Raw genomic sequence first — 12,670 nt, 5'->3', positions numbered from 1 at the left:
GGTGTAGATATTTCCATGTTGATACAGAAATCGGTGCAGATATTTCCATGTTCACAGAGATAGCGGGGTAGATATTTCCATGTTTATACACATAGCGGTGTAGATATTTTCATGTTTATACAGATGGTGGTTAAGATATTTCCATGTTTATACAGATAGCGGGGTAGATATTTCCATCTTTGCACAGATAGCCGTGTAGATATTTTCATGTTTACACAGATAGCTGTGTAGATATTTCCATGTTTTCACTGAGAGCATTGTAGATATTTCCATGTTTATAGAGATAGCGGTTAAGATATTTCCATGTTTATACAGATAGCGGTATAGATATTTCATATTTATAGAGATTGCGGTGTAGATATTTCCATATTTAAACAGATAGCGTTGTAGATATTTCCATGTTTATACAGATAGCAGTGGAGATATTTCTATGTTTTTACAGATTGCAATGTAGATATTTCCATGTTTACACAGCGGTGTAGATATTTCCATGTTTATAGAGATAGCGGTGAAGATATTTCCATGTTTATACAGATGGCAGTGTAGATATTTCCATGTGTGTACCGATGTCATTGTAGATATTTCCAAGTTGATAGAGATGGTGGTGTAGATATTTGCATGTTTTTACAGATGACTGTGTAGATATTTGCATGTTTATACAGGTGGCGGTGTAGATTTTCCATGTTTATAGGGAAAGCGGTGAAGATATTTCCGTGTTTATACAGATAGCGATGTACATATTTCCATGTTATAGAGATAACGGTGTAGGTATTTCCATGTTTATACAGATAGCGGAGTAGATATTTCTATGTTTATACAGATGGCCGTGTAGGTATTTCCATGTTCTTGAAGATGGCAGTTTAGATATTTCCATGTTTATAGAGATAGCGGTGTAGATATTTAGATGTTTACAGAGATAGCGGTGTAGATATTTCCATTTTTGCACAGATTGCGGTGTAGATATTTCCATCTTTACGCAGATAGAGGTGTAGCTATTTCCAAGTTTACACAGATACTGTGTAGGTATTTCCAAGTTTACACAGATAACGTTGTAGAGATCTCCATGTTTATACATATAGCGGTGTAGATATTTCCATGTTTATACAGATAGCGTTGCAGACCTTTCCATGTTTATACAGATAGCAGTGAAGATATTTCCATGTTTACACAGATAGTGATGTGGATATTTCCATTTTTATTCAGATAGCGGTGAGGAGATTTCCATGTTTATACAGATAGCGGTGTAGATATTTCCATGTTTATACAGATAGCGGTGTAGATATTTCCATGTTTATACAGATAGTGGTGGAGATATTTCCAAGTTTACAGAGATAGCGGTGTAGATATTACCATCTTTGCACAGATTGTGCAGTAGGTATTTCCATCTTTACACTGAGAGCATTGTAGATATTTCCATGTTTACACAGATAGCTGTGTAGATATTTCCAATTTTATAAAGATACCGGTGTAGATATTTCCATGTTTATAGAGATAGCATGGTAGTTATTTCAATGTGTATAGAGATAGCGGTGTAGATGTTTCTATGTTTATACTGATGGCTGTGTAGATATTTCCATGTGTAAAGAGATGGCAGTGTACATATTTCCATGTTTATAGTGATGTTGGTGGAGATATTTCCCTGTTTATACAGATGTCTGTGTAGATATTTCCACGTTTATACAGATAGCGTTGTAGATATTTCCATGTTTATACAGATAGCAGTGTAGATATTTCCATGTTTTTACAGATAGCAATGTAGATATTTGCATGTTTACACAGCGGTGTATATATTTCCATGTTTATAGAGATAGCAGTGAAGGAATTTCCATGTTTATACATATGTCTGTGTAGATATTTCCATGTGTATACAGATGGCATTGTAGATAATTCCAAGTTTATAGAGATGGTGGTGTAGATATTTGCATGTTTTTACAGATGACTGTGTAGATATTTGCATGTTTATACAGGTGGCGTTGTAGATTTTCCATGTTTATAGGGAAAGCGGCGCAGATATTTCCATATTTATACAGATAGCGATGTACATATTTCCAAGTTTATAGAGATAGCGGTGAAGATATTACCATGTTTATATAGTTAGCGGTGTAGATATTACCATGTTTATACAGATAGCGGTGTGGATATTTCCTCATTTATACAGATAGTATTGTTGATATTTCCATGTTTATACAGATGTCGGTGAAGGTATTTCCATGTTTATAGAGATGGCAGTGTAGGTATTTCCATGTTTATAAAGGTAGCTGTGTAGATATTTCCATGTTTATACAGAGAGCGGTGCAGATATTTCCATGTTTACACAGATAGCACTGTAGATATTTCCATGTTTATACAGCTTGCAGTGGAGATATTTCCATCTTTATGCAGATGGCAATGTAGATATTTCCATGTTTGTACGGATAGCAGTGTAGATAATTCTATGTTTATAAAGATGGAGATGTAGATATATCCATGTTTATAAAGATAGCCGTGTAGAAATTTCCATGTTTATACAGGGAGCTGTGTAGATATTTCCATGTTTTAGAGATAGCAGTGTAGGTATTTCCATATTTATACAGATAGCGGTGTAGATATTTCCATGTTTATACAGATGGCGGTGTAGATATTTCCATGTTTATACAGATGGTGGTGTAGACATTTCCATGTTGATACAGATAGTGGTATAGATATTTCCATGTTTACAGAGATAGCGGTGTAGGTATTTCCATGTGTATAGAGATGGCAGTGTAGATATTTCCAAGTTTATAGTGATGGTGGTGGAGATATTTCCTTGTTTATACAGATGACTCTGTAGATATTTCCATGTTTATACATTTGGCGGTGTAGATACTTCCATGTTTATCGAGATAGCTGTGAAGATATTTCCATGTTGATACAGAAATCGGTGCAGATATTTCCATGTTCACAGAGATAGCGGTGTAGATATTTCCATGTTTATACAGATATCGGTGTAGATATTTCCATACTTATACAGATGCCGGTGTAGATATTTTCGTGTTTATACAGATAGCAGTGTAGATATTTCCATGTTTACATAGATAGAGTTGTAGATATTTCCATGTTTGTACAGATAGCGGTGTAGATATGTCCATGTTTATACACATAGCGGTGTAGATATTTCAATGTTTATACAGATAGCGGTGAAGATATTTCCATGTTTATACAGATAGCGGTGTAGATATTTCCATCTTTGCACAGATAGCGGTGTAGATATTTTCATGTTTACACAGATAGCTGTGTAGATATTTCCATGTTTACACAGATAGCATTGTAGATATTTCCATGTTTATAGAGATATCAGTTAAGATATTTTCATGTTTATACAGATAATGATATAGATATTTGGTATTTATAGAGATAGCCGTGTAGATATTTCCATATTTAAACAGATAGCGTTGTAGATATTTCCATGTTTATACAGATAGTGGTGGAGATATTTCCATGTTTTTACAGATAGCAATGTGGATATTTTCATGTTTACACAGCGGTGTAGATATTTCCATGTTTATAGAGATAGCGCTGAAGATATTTCCATGTTTATACAGATGGCTGTGTAGATATATCCATGTGTATAGAGATGGCATTGTAGATATTTCCAAGTTTATATAGATGGTGGTGTAGATATTTGCATGTTTTTACAGATGACTGTGTAGATATTTGCATGTTTATACAGGTGGCGGTGTAGATTTTCCATGTTTATAGGGAAAGCGGCGCAGATATTTCCATGTTTATACAGATAGCGATGTACATATTTCCATGTTTATAGAGATAGCGATGTAGATATTTCCATGTTTATACAGATAGCGGAGTAGATATTTCCAAGTTTATACAGATGGCCGTGTAGATATTTCCATGTTCATGAAGATGGCAGTGTAGATATTTCCATGTTTATAGAGATAGCGGTGTAGATATTTAGATGTTTACAGAGATAGCGGTGTAGATATTTCCATTTTTGCACAGATTGCGGTGTAGATATTTCCATGTTTACGCAGATAGCGGTGTAGCTATTTCCAAGTTTACACAGATACTGTGTAGATATTTCCAAGTTTACACAGATAACGTTGTGGAGATCTCCATGTTTATACAGATGGCAGTGTAGATATTTCCATGTTTACACAGATAGCGTTGTAGGTATTTCCATATATATGCAGATAGCGGTGTAGATATTTCCATGTGTATACAGATAGCGGTGAAGATATTTCCATGTTTATAGAGACACCGGTGTTGATATTACCATGTTATAGAGATAGCAGTGTAGATATTTCCATGTTTATACAGAAACCAGTGCAGATATTTCCATGTTTATAGAGATAGCCGTGTAGATATTTCCATGATTATACAGATAGCGGTGTAGAGATTTCCATGTTTATACAGATAGTGGTGTAGATATTTCCATGTTTATACAGATAGCGGTGGAGATATTTCCATGTTTATACAGATAGCAGTGCAGATATTTCCATGTTTACAGAGATAGCGGTGTAGATATTTCCATTTTTGCACAGATTGCGGTGAAGATATTTCCATATTTACACAGATAGCGGTGAAGATATTTCCAAGTTTACACAAATAGCTGTGCAGATATTTCCATGTTTACACAGATAGCGTTGTAGTTATTTCTATGTATATGCAGATAGCGGTTTAGATATTTCCATGTGTATACAGATAGCGGTGTAGATATTTCCATGCTTACAGAGATACCGGTGTTGATATTACCATGTTTATAGAGATAGCAGTGTAGATAATTCCATATTTCATCAGATAGCTTTGTAGATATTTCCATGTTTATACAGATGGTGGTGCAGATATTTCCATGTTTATAGAGATGGCATTGTAGATATTTCCATGTTTATACAGATAGCGGGGTAGATAGTTCCATGTTTATACAGAGAGCGGTGCAGTTATTTCCATGTTTACACAGATAGCGGTGTAGATATTTCCATCTTTGTACAGATAGCGTTGTAGATATTTCCATGTTTACACTGATAGCTGTGTAGAAATTTCCATGTTTACACAGATAGCGTTGTAGATATTTCCATGTTTATAGAGGTAGCCGTGTAGATATTTCCATATTTATACAGATAGCGGTGTAGCTATTTCCATGTTTTTATCATTGACGGTGTAGATATTTCCATGTTCATAAAGACGGCGGTGTAGATATTTCCATGTTTATACAGATAGCTGTGTAGCTATTTCCAAGTTTACTGAGATAGCGGTGTAGATATTTCCATTTTTGCTCAGATTGCGGTGAAGATATTTCCATATTTACACAGATAGCGGTATAGATATTTCCAAGTTTACACAGTTAGCTGTGTAGATATTTCAATGTCTATACAGATAGCGGTGTAGGTATTTCCATGTTTATATAGTTAGCGGTGTGGATATTACCATGTTTATAGAGATAGCGGTGTGGATATTTCCTTATTTTTACAGATATCATTGTAGATATTTCCATGTTTATGCAGATGTCGGTGAAGGTATTTCCATGTTTATGGAGATGGCAGTGTAGGTATTTCCATGTTTATAAAGATATCTGTGTAGATATTTCCATGTTTATACAGAGAGCGGTGCAGATATTTCCATGTTTACACAGATAGCAGTGTAGATATTTCCATGTTTATACAGCTTGCATTGTAGATATTTCCATCTTTATGCAGATGGCAAAGTAGAAATTTCCATGTTTATATGGATAGCGGTGTAGATAATTCTATGTTTATACAGATGGCGATGTAGATATTTCCATGTTTATAAAGATAGCGCTGTAGATATTTCCATGTTTATACAGAGAGCTGTGTGGATATTTCCATGTTTTAGAGATAGCAGTGTAGGTATTTCCATATTTATACAGATAGCGGTGTAGATATTTCCATGTTCATACAGATGGCGTTGTAGATATTTCCATGTTAATACAGATGTCGGTGTAGATATTTCCATGTTTACACAGACAGCTGTGTAGATATTTCCATGTTTACACAGTTTGTGTTGTGGATATTTCCATGTTTATACAGATAGCGGTGTAGATATTTCCATGTTTACAGAGATAGCGGTGTAGGTATTTCTATGTGTATAGAGATGGCAGTGTAGATATTTCCAAGTTTACAGTGATGGTGGTGGAGATTTTTCCATGTTTATACAGATGACTGTGTAGATATTTCCATGTTTATACAGATGGCGATGTAGATATTTCCATGTTTATAGAGATAGCGGTGTAGATATTTCCATGTTTATACAGAAATCGGCACAGATATTTCCAAGTTCATAGAGATAGCGGTGTAGATATTTCCATGTTTACACAGACGGCGGTGTAGATCCACGTTTATGGAGATGGCAGTGTAGATATTTTCATGTTCATAGAGATGCCGCTGTAGATATTTCCATGTTTATAGAGATTGCGGTGTAGATATTTCCATGTTTATAGAGATTGCGGTGTAGGTATTTCCATGTGTATATAGATAGCTGTGCAGATGTTTCCCTCTGTGTGGATGTTTCCATCCACCGCTATACAGATAGCGGTGTAGATGTTTCCATGTTTATAGAGATAGCGGTGGTGATATTTCCATGTTTATACAGATAGTGGTGTAGATATTTCCATGTTTATAGAGATAGCGGTGTAGATATTTCCATATTTATACAGATTTCGGTGTAGATATTTCCATGTTTTTTTAGATGGCGGTGTAGATATTTCCATGTTTATGCAGATAGCTGTGTAGGTATTTCCATGTTTATACTGATAGAGGTGTAGATATTTCCATGTTCATACAGATGGCGGTGTAGATATTACCATGTTTACACATATAGCGGTGTAGGTATTTCCATCTTTGCAGAGATTGCTGTGTAGATATTTCCATCTTTACACAGATAGCGGTGTAGATATTTCCATCTTTGAACAGATTGCGGTGTAGATATTCCCATCTTTCCACAGATAGCGGTGTAGGTATTTCCATGTTTACACTGATATCAGTGTAGATATTGCCATGTTTACACAGATAGTGCTGTAGATATTTGCATGTTTATACAGAAAACGGTGTAGATATTTCCACGTTTATAGAGATAGTCGTGTAGATATTTCCAAGTTTATGGAGACAGCGGTGTAGATATTTGCATGTTTATAGAGGCAGCGGTGTAGATATTTCCATGTTTTTAGAGACAGCGGTGTAGTTATTTCCATGTTTATACAGATAGCACTGTAGATAATTCCATGTTTACAGAAACAGCGGTGTAGATATTTCCATATTTATGCAGATATCTCTGTAGATATTTCCATGTTTATACAGACAGCGGTGTAGATATTTCTATGTTTATAGAGATAGCGGTGTAGATATTTTCATGTTTATACTGACAGCGGTGTAGATATTTCCATGTTAATAGAGATAGCCGTTTAAATGTTTGCACGTTTATAGACATAGCGGTGTAGGTATTCCCACATTTATACACATAGCGGTGAAGATATTTCCATGTTTATACAGATAGCGGTGTAGATATTTCCATGTTTATACACATAGCGGTGTAGATATTTCCACGTTTATACACATACCGCTGTAGATAAATCCACGTATATACACATAACGGTGTAGATACATCCATGTTTGTAGACATAGCGGTGTAGATATTTCCACGTCTATACAGATAGCTGTGTAGATATTTCGCCGTTAATACAGATAGCGGTGCAGATATTTCCAGGTTATTAGAGACAGCGGTGTAGATATTCCATGTTTATACAGATAGCGGTGTAGATATTTCCATGTTTATACAGATAGTTCTGTTGATATTTCCATGTTTATACAGTCAGTAGTGTAGATGTTTCCATGTTTGAACAGATAGCCGTGCAACTATTTCCATGTTTATACAGACAATGGTGTAGATATTTCCACGTTTTACAGATAGCGGTGTAGATCTTTCCATGTTTATAGAGATAGCGGTATAGTTATTTCCATGTTTATAGAGATAGCTTTTTAAATATTTCCATGTTTATACAGATAGCGTTGTAAGTATTTCCATGTTTATAGAGACAGCGGTCTAGATATTTCCATGTTTATAGAGATTGCGGTTTAGTTATTTCCATGTTTATAGAGATAGCGGTGTAGATATTTCCATGTTTATAGAGACAGCGGTGTAGATATTTCCATGTTTATAGGGATAGCGGCAAAGCTATTTGCACATTTACAAAGATAGTGGTGTAGATATTTCCACGTTTATACAGATAGTGGTGTAGATTTTTCCAAGGTTAGATAGCGGTATAGATATTTCCACGTTTATACAGATTTTTCTGTAGATATTTCCACGTTTATAGAGATAGCGGTGTAGATATTTCCATGTTTGTACATATAGCGGTGTAGATATTTCCACATTTATACTTATAGCGGTGTATATATTTCCAGGTTTATAGAGATAGCGGTTTAGATGTTCTCACGTTTATAGAGATAGCGGTGTAGATATTTCCATGTTTATAGAGATCGCGGTGTAGATATTTCCACATTTATAGTGATAGCGCTGTAGATATTTCCATGTTTCTAGAGACAGCAGTGTAGATATTTCCACGTTTATAGACATGGCTGTGTAGATATTTCCACGTTTATAGAGACAGTGAAGTAGATATTTGGATGTTTATAGAGATAGCGATGTAGATATTTCCATGTCTATAGAGACAGTGGTGTAGATATTTCCATGTTTATACCGATAGAGGTTTTGATATTTCCATGTTTATAGAGACAGCGGTGTAGATATTTCCATGTTTGTACAGATAGCGATGTTGATATTTGCTTGCTTATACAGACAACGATGTAGATATTTCCATGTTTATACAGATAGCGGAGTAGATATTTCCATATTTATAGAGATAGCGGTGTAGATATTTCCATGTTTATAGAGATAGCTGTTTACATATTTCTAAGTTTTTACTGATAACGGTGTAAATATTTCCATGTTTATAGAGATAGCGGTGTAGATATTTCCATGTTTATAGAGACGGCGGTTTAAATAGTTCCATGTTTATACAGATAGCGTTGTAAATGTTTACACGTTTACAGAGATAGCTGTGTAGATATTTCCACGTTTATACAGAAAACGGTTTAGATATTTCCACGTTTAGAGTGATTTTATGAAATGTTATTTTATGAAGACGAAACAAGTAATTGGGCTACCTACCTTATGGCATTTTTTACATTGAGAGTGTTTAAAATACCACTCTCCTAACCAAAACCCTGACAAATAGAGCCAGGGAAGGGCACGCAAAAAAGGATTCTTGGGCTTGTATGCCTGATAACAAAATCTTATCACAGAAGACTGCAAAAAACACAATCATGCACAAAGCCCATTGCAACTTTGCACACAACAATGCTTCTGAAGGATATTTGCCCAACAACTGCCTGTCCAACCTGGGCCTGGCATCACCTTTGTTATTGATCTTTGTAGCCAAGGATAATCATTTCCAAATGATCATATGATCTTCCTCATTTTTTCTTTTGTCTTCCTTTTCCTCCGTGAATATGCATACAGTTTACTCTGGCTTGCCTGTTTCTATTGCAAGGCTTTGTCTCCAAACGAATATCTTTTTCTTGTGGAGAGCCTCTCTCTGTTTGTTATTTAGGTTGATAAGAGAAATGTGAACATTTGAGAGCTCAGGTAAAAGGCCTTAGTCTACAGTGAAACTTTTTTGCACCCTTAGATGCTTACTTCCACTACAACTTGCAGGTGGGCCTTGAAAAGTTCTTGGAATAAGTTTGAGCTTTGGTCTTCTCCGATTCATTTAGCATAGATACTCAAAAAGTGGTCCCTGGACCCACAGCATCAGCATCACCTGGAGATTGTTAGAAATGCAAATCATCAGGCCTCATTCCAGACCCTCAGCTGGAAACTCTAGGGGCATGGCCAGACCCTCTGTAGCTGAACAAGCCATCCAGGTGGTTTTGATGCAGCTAAAGTTCTGGAGCAACTAATGTAGCCCCATTTGCAAAACTTGGCTCTACAGGCCTCCCTAGCTGGTAAGCTGCTAGCATTTTTTGTTTGTTTGTTTGTTTGTTTTGATACAGGGTCTTGCTCTGTTGACCAGACCGTGACCTCCTGGGTTCAAGCGAGGACTCAGCCTCCTGAGTAGCCGGGACTACAGGTATGTGCCACCACCATGCCCAACTACTTTTTGTATTTTTTTTTTGTAGGGATGGGGTTTTAGCCCAGGCTAGTCTCAAACTCCTGGACTCAAGCAATCTGCCTACTTTGGCTTCACGAAGTGCTGGGATTACAGGCATGAGACACCACTCCTGGCCCAAATTTCATATTTTAACTACTATCCTAAATTATTTTAAAAGCAAAAGTCTCCTTGGACTCAAACCAGGTCAGAGTGACATGATCATGTGCCTGTTTTGTGCAGGGTGAAGTGAGATTATTATCTAGGAAATAGCTGAAATGTCCTGAGGGTGACAAAGAGGAGCTGTGTTTTCAGCCAAATATCAGAACCAGCGCCACTGCCTGCCGCCGAACCCCAGCGGGCACCCCTACTTTGTGTTTATCTGTGGTGGCTACGCTTGCCCACCTGGTGGGAACCCCGAGAATGACTCCAGACTTTTCCAGGGACTGCATGCCAGGGTATTTTTACAATTTATTTGTAGACTTTGTTCGGGTGGAAAAGTTATTTTATAAAGACGAAACAAGCAATTGGGGTACCTACCTTATGGCATTTTTTACATTGAGACTGTTAAAAGTACCCCTCCCCTAACCAAAACCCTGACAAATAGAGCCAGGGAAGGCCATGCAAAAAAGGATTCTTGGGCTTGTATGCCTGATAACAAAAACTTATCACAGAAGACTGCAAAAAACACAATCTTGCACAAAGCCCATTACAACTTTGCACACAACAATGCTTCTGAAGGATATTTGCCCAACAACTGCCTGTCCAACCTGGGCCTGGCATCACCCTTGTTATTGATGTTTGTAGCCAAGGATAATCATTTCCAAATGATCATATAATCTTCCTCATTTCTTCTTTTGTCTTCCTTTACCTCCGTGAATATGCATATAGTTTACTCTGGCTTGCCTATTTCTATTGCAAGGCTGTTTCCAAACGAATATCTTTTTCTTGTGGAGAGCCTCTCTCTGTTTGTTATTTAGGTTGATAAGAGAAATTTGAACATTTGAGAGCTCAGGTAAAAGGCCTTAGTCTACAGTGAAACTTTTTTGCACTCTTAGATGCTTACTTCCACTACAACATGCAGGTGGGCCTTGAAAAGTTCTTGGAATAAGTTTGAGCATTGGTCTTCTCCGATTCATTTAGCATAGATTCTCAAAATGTGGTCCCTGGACCCACAGCATCAGCATCACCTGGAGATTGTTAGAAATACAAATCATCGGGCCTCATTCCAGACCCTCAGCTGGAAACTCTAGGGGCATGGCCAGACCCTCTGTAGCTGAACAAGCCATCCAGGTGGTTTTGATGCAGCTAAAGTTCTGGAGCAACTAATGTAGCCCCATTTGCACAACTTGGCTCTACAGGCCTCCCTAGCTGGTAAGCTGCTAGCATTTTTTGTTTGCTTGTTTGTTTGTTTTGATACAGGGTCTTGCTCTGTTGACCAGACCGTGACCTCCTGGGTTCAAGCGAGGACTCAGCCTCCTGAGTAGCTGGGACTACAAGTATGTGCCTCCACCATGCCCAACTACTTTTTGTATTTTTTTTTGTAGGGATGGGGTTTTGGCCCAGGCTAATCTCAAACTCCTGGACTCAAGCAATCTGCCCAATTTGGCCTCACGAAGTGCTGGGATTATAGGCATGAGCCACTGTGCCTGGCCCTGCCAGCTTTGTATAAGCTGAGGAGTTTTTAAAAATACCTAGACTCAGGGCAAACCCCAGACACTTAAGTCAGATTCTCTGGGAGATGAAGCCCAGGCACTGGTATTTTTAAAGTCTCTACATATGGTTCTAATGTGCTGCTAAGTTAGAGAACCGCTGATCTAGACCAGGCCTTTTCAAACTTAATGTGCTCGTGAATTACCTGGACCTTGTTAAAATGCAGATTCAGTCTGCATAGGCCTGGGGTGGAGCCTGAGCTTCTGCATTTTTAACAAGTCTCTAGAGAATGCTGCTGCATCTGTGCTGCTAACTACACTTGGAGATAGGAGGTTCTGGAGAGCAGAGGAAAGAGCATGAACCATAACCTAGGGGCTGGTAGTCCTGATTTCCGAGCCAAGGTTTGCCTTTATGTGGCTGGCAACTTGCTTGGACTCCTACCTCAATTCTCTGGGCCCAAGGTTTGTCCTGCCTCAGAAGGATGTCAAGAAAATTGAGTGAGTAATGCAGAATTGTTTCTTAAAATGTGTGCAGATGCTCCATGAATTTAGAGAGTATGTGGATGCACATTAGTAAATTTTAATAATTGTGACCATGTTGTTATGAGTACTTAGAACAAGTAATAATGGCTTTTGATGTATAGTAGTAAGAAAGCTTCCTTTTAAAAGGCATGTATTTAAGTTTCAAAAGTGGGGCTATTTAAAAATATATGAAATAAATAATAGTAGAGGTAATTGACAGAGCAAAATTAGGAAGGCAGGAAGAGAATGACTCAAGTTTGGGAAATGCTGAGAAAGCAGATGCCCAAGGGCTATGAAAACTTAAAAAAATAGGTAGAACTTGATTTTGATTGGCTGAATGAGATGATGTGTTTGATCATTT

This window comes from Pan paniscus, chromosome 8, assembly GCF_029289425.2.
Source record: "Pan paniscus chromosome 8, NHGRI_mPanPan1-v2.0_pri, whole genome shotgun sequence".
Taxonomy (NCBI): domain Eukaryota; kingdom Metazoa; phylum Chordata; class Mammalia; order Primates; family Hominidae; genus Pan; species Pan paniscus.
Note: the sequence above shows the minus strand (reverse complement) of the source record.